The sequence below is a fragment of the Oratosquilla oratoria genome, chromosome 25, assembly GCF_046742065.1.
Source record: "Oratosquilla oratoria isolate Oo_2021 chromosome 25, ASM4674206v1, whole genome shotgun sequence".
Classification (NCBI taxonomy): domain Eukaryota; kingdom Metazoa; phylum Arthropoda; class Malacostraca; order Stomatopoda; family Squillidae; genus Oratosquilla; species Oratosquilla oratoria.
Genome location: NC_134801.1, coordinates 30,602,943 through 30,610,442, shown reverse-complemented (window position 1 = coordinate 30,610,442; position 7,500 = coordinate 30,602,943).

The window sequence follows — 7,500 nt, the reverse complement described above, 5'->3', positions numbered from 1 at the left end:
GTATCTTAGTGTCTGGGTTGTTGGGTCGAATGTTACGTGTGATAATATTTCGAAGTGTTCTTTCGTCTTCTTTGTAGCCGGTGTTCATATGTCCTTTGTAGTACAGGTCCAGTGTTGCTATACTGGTGTTTGTGGGTGTTGGTTGAGCGGTAAATGAGTTCATCTTGTTTTTGATAATGGCTATCCACAACACTCCATCGAATCCGTTATCAAAAACAAGATGAACATATACATCGAGAAACCTTCCATGAACATACAACTCATGCCCACAACCACACTCCCAAGCAGTAGACGCACATGACACAAACAATAACACCCCTTTCCACAATCCACAAGGAAGTTACTACTTCCACGTACGTAGCGTTATGGATCACGGCTAAAGGAAATTACCTCTCCCAGTGTTCGGCCAATGTATGGCCTGTATTTAAACCCTTTGTAATCACCAACCATTGTTACTCCCTCCCTGAGGATGACCGAGTAAGGTCGAAATACGTATCGGAGAAATATAAAAAAGAGAAAACCGCACCTAATGTCTTTTGGACACCTTCTCAGCTATTTGGAACCAACACAGAAACTTGTTGCACGAGAGAAATTAAAGCTCCAATATAAACTCAACAACGCCATTGTCGCTGTAGACTTCTTGAAATCATGTATACAACATGACCTCCTACAAAAAAAATATATATAACATGTTTACATACGTAAATGTATGTATGTATGCATATACATATGTTTGTATGCATGTAGGTATGTATATAGGTATGTATGTATATATGTATGTATGAATGTATATGAATGTATGTATGTATATATGTATGTATGTATGTATGTATGTATGTATGTATGTATGCATGAATGTATGTATGAATGTGTATGTATGCATGTATGTATATATGCATGTTTGTATATATGTATGTATATATGTATGTGTGTATGTATGTATGTATATATGAATGTATGTGTGTATATATGTATGTATGCATGTATGTATGAATGCATGCATGTATATATGTATGTATGTATGTATATACGCACATATATACATACATACATACAGACATACATACATACATACATACATACATACATTCATACATACATACATATGTAAATGCATACATACATATACATATATACAAAATAGATACATACATACATATATACATATATACATACATACATGCATACATACATACATACATACATACATACATACATACATACATGCATACATACATACATACATACATTCATACATACATGCATACATGGAGAGAGACATACATTAATACATATATAATTATGGGAGTCCATCGTCTAGGCACATGCATGAAAAAAAGTAAATGCTGGTATGATTTCATGGTCTAGTGCAGTAGTCGGGAACCTGTGGCTCCTTCAGACCACTTGTGAAAGTAGTGAAGCTACAGAAGCTGCTTTCAAAATAATTATTTTACCAAAACGAGAACTTTATACAGTATACTTATATTTGTAAAACATTCGAATGTAAATTGTATTCATATATATACATACATACATACATACATACATATATATATATATATATATATATATATATATATATATATATTTACTGAACCTCGAAAAGGTCTGTAGCCACTAATTATTATGATTTATATAAATGTGTTACCTAATCTGGACTTATGTTTTGTATTGCGGCCTCGACAATACAACATTCTTATTAAAACTTAAGAAAGAGACTCTTCTAACTATAAAGGTTGCCGACCATGTCTAGGAAATCCAGAACACAGCGAGTGCATCAGATTATCTCGCGTGGCAAGGTGGCCCCAATGGCTCTTCTAGTGGTTGCGCAGCCCATACTCCGAGGCACACCGTCTGCCACAGGTGGGAGATAGAATGCCGTTTCCTGCTGGCGAAGGACCTCGGTTCAGTATGACGCTTGGAAACAGTACCTGCTTCAGGAATTCACACCGTCAGCGGCCTCCAGAGCCGCAAAAATCCCCCAACTTTCCCAACAGTCACTCGGGGACATTAAACCAAGTACAGCATACCTCGAGATTATGTCTATCGCTTGGTCAATTGTGGTTCATACGCCTTCCAGCGCCCGTCTGATCCACCTTTGGCAACGCCGAGGACATGACCACCGACGAAGTTTCACGGAAAGTGGACCATCTCGCCGACGCCCACGCCGCCGCAGCAAGGAGTCAAGGCATCTGTGCTGCTGACGACGTCACGGACGAAATCACCGCCGCAGCACCATCGCCAGCCATCAGGCGCCAACAACACCAACAAAGGCAACGACACCGGACCACCGCCCCTCTACACTTGTGCTACTACCACACAAGATTAGGCGCCTTCGCCAAGAAATACCAACCAGGATTTACCTGGACAAAAAACGTCTAAAATGGCCACCGTCCATTACGGTGGCCTCTATAGGCGCAACGGGCCTCTACATCAACGACAAGGCCTCTAAACGTCGTTTCCTTGACGACGCTGTCACTTGTAGGTCCATATTTCCTACATCCGCTGCAAAACGCCGGGTCTCCAAGGACGTTGGTGTTAGGCTCGTCGCCGCTAACGGCGCTACCATAGCCACCTATGGGTGGAAACGCCTACACCTCACCTTCGGGAGTCGCCACTACTCTTGGAATTTCATCCTGGCAGACGTCAAGACGCCCTTCCTCGGTGTTGACTTCCTCGCTCATTATAGGTTACTGGTCGACGTCGCCAACAGCCGTCTAGTCTGCGTAACCGCATCAGCCTCGACGCCCCTGCAAATCGCGCTACAGCCAACCACTGTCGCCACCATCGACGTTAGCATGTCCTACACCCACCTGCTCACGGAATTCTCCGACGTCTTCAAGCCTGAGCTGCGACAGACACCACAGACGTCAGTTAAACACACACACACACACACACACACACACACACACACACACACACATATATATTATTATTTTTTTCTAAATTGTTCTGAAATAACCTCAGTGGTGACAGTATTTGGGGGATACTTTCGAAAGGGTAATTGGCTGTATAATACCGACTACCGATACGTGGTGACGTCACGGCATCGGGGACAACTGATTGGCCGAGAGTTGTGACGTCACGGCAACGGAGACGACTGATTGGCCGAGAACGCTGACGTCACGGCAACGGAGACGATTGATTGGCAGCGAGGAAAGGTCAGGTCGCACAGCGCCCTCTCGCGAGGCAGTCCAAGCGCCCATGGCAGAGCCATAGCGGCGAAGCCGATGCCAATAGACGAAACGGCGAAGAAGCGTAGACAGAGGCGTAGACAGAAACACCTGTGGAGGTGGCTAACGACTACCAAGGATATAACGATGAAGAAGTTCCAAAAAGAAGGTGTTGGCAGCTAGATTAAAGGACGAACATAGTTAAACGTTCCCTGGGTTGTGCGCTGATATCTTCAAATCAACTCTAGAGAACGAGAAACAATTCGAATACAGTGAAAATATGTTTGACAAATAGGAGTGTTATGACGATATTATATCCGATGAGGATTCAGAGGCACTCATGCAGCATTACTTCTAAGGATATACAAACTTTGTTAGAAACGGTGCAAAGTCTGATCACAGGAACTTTCAGATGCATTTTTCTTTCAAAATTATTCTAAAATGACCTCAGTAGTGACGGTCAAGGTAAAACGAATACTATAAGGTACGTTAACGGGGGGGGGGTGAGGGAGAGCCAGAAAACCTCTCCACTGCGCAGGTAGATGATGACGTCAACGGAAATATCGAGACCAGGGTTCCATGGGTCGAGAGCTGTCAGTCACTCACACACCAGTGTCTGGAGCGAAGCTCCATCTTCTGATTAAAGGGGTAGCTAAGGCAGATAAATAAAATATAAAAATGCCAACAGTTTGTATAGTGTAGAAGTGCAATGCCGTTAGACTGAAAGGTGATGAAAATATACATTTCTTTTCACTACCCAAAGATAAAGAACTTAGAAAGAAACGAATTGAATTATGTGGCACACACAATACTCGGTCATCTGGATATGCATGCAGCCGTCATTTTGAAAGTAACTATTTAATAGCAACATTTGATGAAACTTTTATTCAATTGCAAATAAACAAGCTAAAGAATCCGGTTAAAACATAACTGAGCTTGGTGGAGATAAAGGTCTACATATAAAATCCATGCAAATCCAAAATGTAATATAATAAAAACCATATGATGCTTTTATGTGTCATTACTACTGGGTTTATATTCAGCTAGTTGGTGTGTATCAACAGTATACTATCTTCCTCGTCTACCTGATCAACATATAAATTGACATGTCATCCCATCTAATAACTTTTCATATTAATATAATCCACCTAATGTGAAAACATGAAAAACATTTTTATAACTTTTCTGGCTGTCATATCTCAGAGGATAAGAAAGTGATATTGAGTAATTTCAGTACTGTGTGAACATCATAGTGTAATTTTAAAGTTTACCATACATACAGATGGTTTTCTTTCAAGTTTACACTTTCTTCTACCTCTCACTCTCTCCCCCTCTGGATTTCCTATGACGTCACGGTGGAGGTGCGCGGAGGGGGGGGGTGCTCAACGTACCTTATAGTATTCGTTTTACCTTGGTGACGGTGTTTGGGTGGCACCTGCGTAAGTGTGATTGACAATAGAATATCGACTACTGATACGATGCCAAGAGACGAAACGGCGAAGAAGCGTAGACAGAGGCGTAGACAGAAGAACCTATGGAAGTAGACATTTCAAGAAGATAAGGTGTTAGCAGCTAGACTAAGGCCCACGAGAAAAGAGAGCAAGCACCGCAGGCCAAGCAACCTGCCGAAGGCAGGTGCGGCGCAGCCGCTCTTTGTGTGTATATATATATATATATATATATACAGTATATATATATATACAGTATATATATATACATATATACCTATATATATACACATGTATACATATATATATATATATATATATATATATACATACACACATACATATGTATATATATATATATATATATATATATATATATATATATATATATATATATATACATATATATACCTACATGGATACATATATACATAAATACATACATACATACATACATGCATGCACACATACATACATACACACAGATATATATACATACATGCATACATACATACATACATACATACATACATACATACATACATACATACATACATACATACATACATACATGCATACATACATACACACATACATATATACATACATATATACATACATACATACATACATACATACATACATACATACATACATACATACAAACATACATACATACATACATACATACATACATACATACTTATTGGTGGTGGAGAAAGAAATGAGGAAATAGTAGGAGAATTTAACGCTGTTTCGACCTCACAGTGCCTTTATCAAAGCTTACAACCTTTGATCACAATCGGACAAAATATACCCACTGCCTTCATCTCTCGGGCCACCTGGGAGAGCTTAATGCACAAGTTTTATTGCTTTGTAGAATTATTATATGACTGGTAGGTTTTGCTAGATATACGAAGCCTTCTCTATTATTTATTTTTTCATTGATATTTATATATGCAGCTTCAACTGCTTTTCTCAACATTTTTGTATAACTTTTATTAAGAACAACCGCATTATTCCAGTCAGGGAGATGATCTCGTTCTTCAATGTGCCTAACAATGGAATCAGTTGTCCGGTGTGCTTTTACATCATTTTTATGTTCAATTAACCCTTTAGTATTTTTAAGTTTAATGAATGTTAAATATCCTGAAGGATTATTATATAAGCTAAAAAAGAAAGCGAAGCTAATAAGCGACAAAAATAAAAATGGAAATATCGAAGTTGTTGAGAGAAAAACACGTTATATAACTGTACCAAACACTGACATGAGTCCAATCCTTTATATATTAATTGTAGTCCTTTATTTATCAATTTGTAATCCTTTATAATTTATTATTATTATGATTCTTTCGCATCCGACCTAGATATGGACAAAAAGGTCTCCTATCAGCATGCTCCGCCGTTGTAATCCTTTATACATTCCTTTTGAAAATGGGCATAAAGATTGCAAGGACAACAGGTCATAAGATCAGCCAGATCATTAAACATAAAAACACTAACGCGACAAATGAAAATAGTGAGGTATATAAAATTCCGTGTAAAAGTTGCCCATTAGTATACTATGGAGAATCTGGTCGAGGACTTAAAAAAAGGTTAATTGAACATAAAAATGATCTAAAAGCACAACCGAACAACTAATTCCATTGTTAGGTACATTGAAGAACAAGATCATCTCCCTGACTGGAATAATGCGGTTGTTCTTAATAAAATGTTATACAAAAATGTTGAGAAAAACAATTGAAGCTACATATATGAATATCAATGAAAACATAAATAATAGAGAAGGCTTTGTATGTCTAGCTAAACCTACCAATCATATAATAATTTTAGTAAATAATAAAATTTTTGCATTAAGCTCTCCCAGGTGGCCCGAGAGATGAAGGCAGTGAGTATATTTTGTCCAATTGTGATCAAATGTTGTAAGCTTTGATAAATACACTGTGAGGTTGAAACGTCAGCATTATATTCTCCTACTATTCCCTCATTTCTTTCTCCACCATAATTGAAAATCTGTCAATATTCTATTCAACATACATACACACATAAATACATACACACATACTTACATACATAGATACATACATACATACATACATACATACATACATACATACATACATACATACATACATACATACATACATACATACATACATATATACATACATACATACAGCAAAGGCTTTTTTCCCCCTTACACGGGGGGTAGCTGAAAAGAAAAAGACATAGTAACCACTCCCACCCATCCCATCCCCTACATATTCCACTCCCCACCACCTTCCTCCCTCCCTCTCATCCTGGCACCTCCTGGATGACGGGTTATCCCTGCATCCTGTCCACTGCCCTGGATCAGAAGCAGTGTCGCAAGACACAGCACATCCACAGCAAGGCCGCTTCATTAAATCGGCGAACCCCCCCCTCTCCGTCCCCTCATGCAGAAAAGGAGAAGACGGGGAGAAATCCCTTCGGGCTGCGTCAAATTTATTCTCATACATACTTCCTCAACCCCATCCCCTACCCACTCCCCCCATGCATCACAGCATCATCCATACACAACCCTTCTTCATTCACCCCTATCTTCTGTCCTCTCCCGTCCTTCCTCAACAGACATTCCTCTCTTTTGTAATGCCCCTTTTACCCCCATCCATCCTAGGACGCTCCCTCATATTCACTCCTTCCACCTTTGCCTTCCACAGCTCTATTACTAGTCTTTCTTCACTCATTCTTTCCATGTGTCCAAACCATCCTAATACTCTTTCATCAACCCTATCTCCCAACTCCCTTTCCACCCCTGTTCTCCTCCTCGTCTCCTCATTTCTCACGCTATCTAGCCTAGTAACTCCTATCATACTTCTCAGACATTTCATCTCAAACAC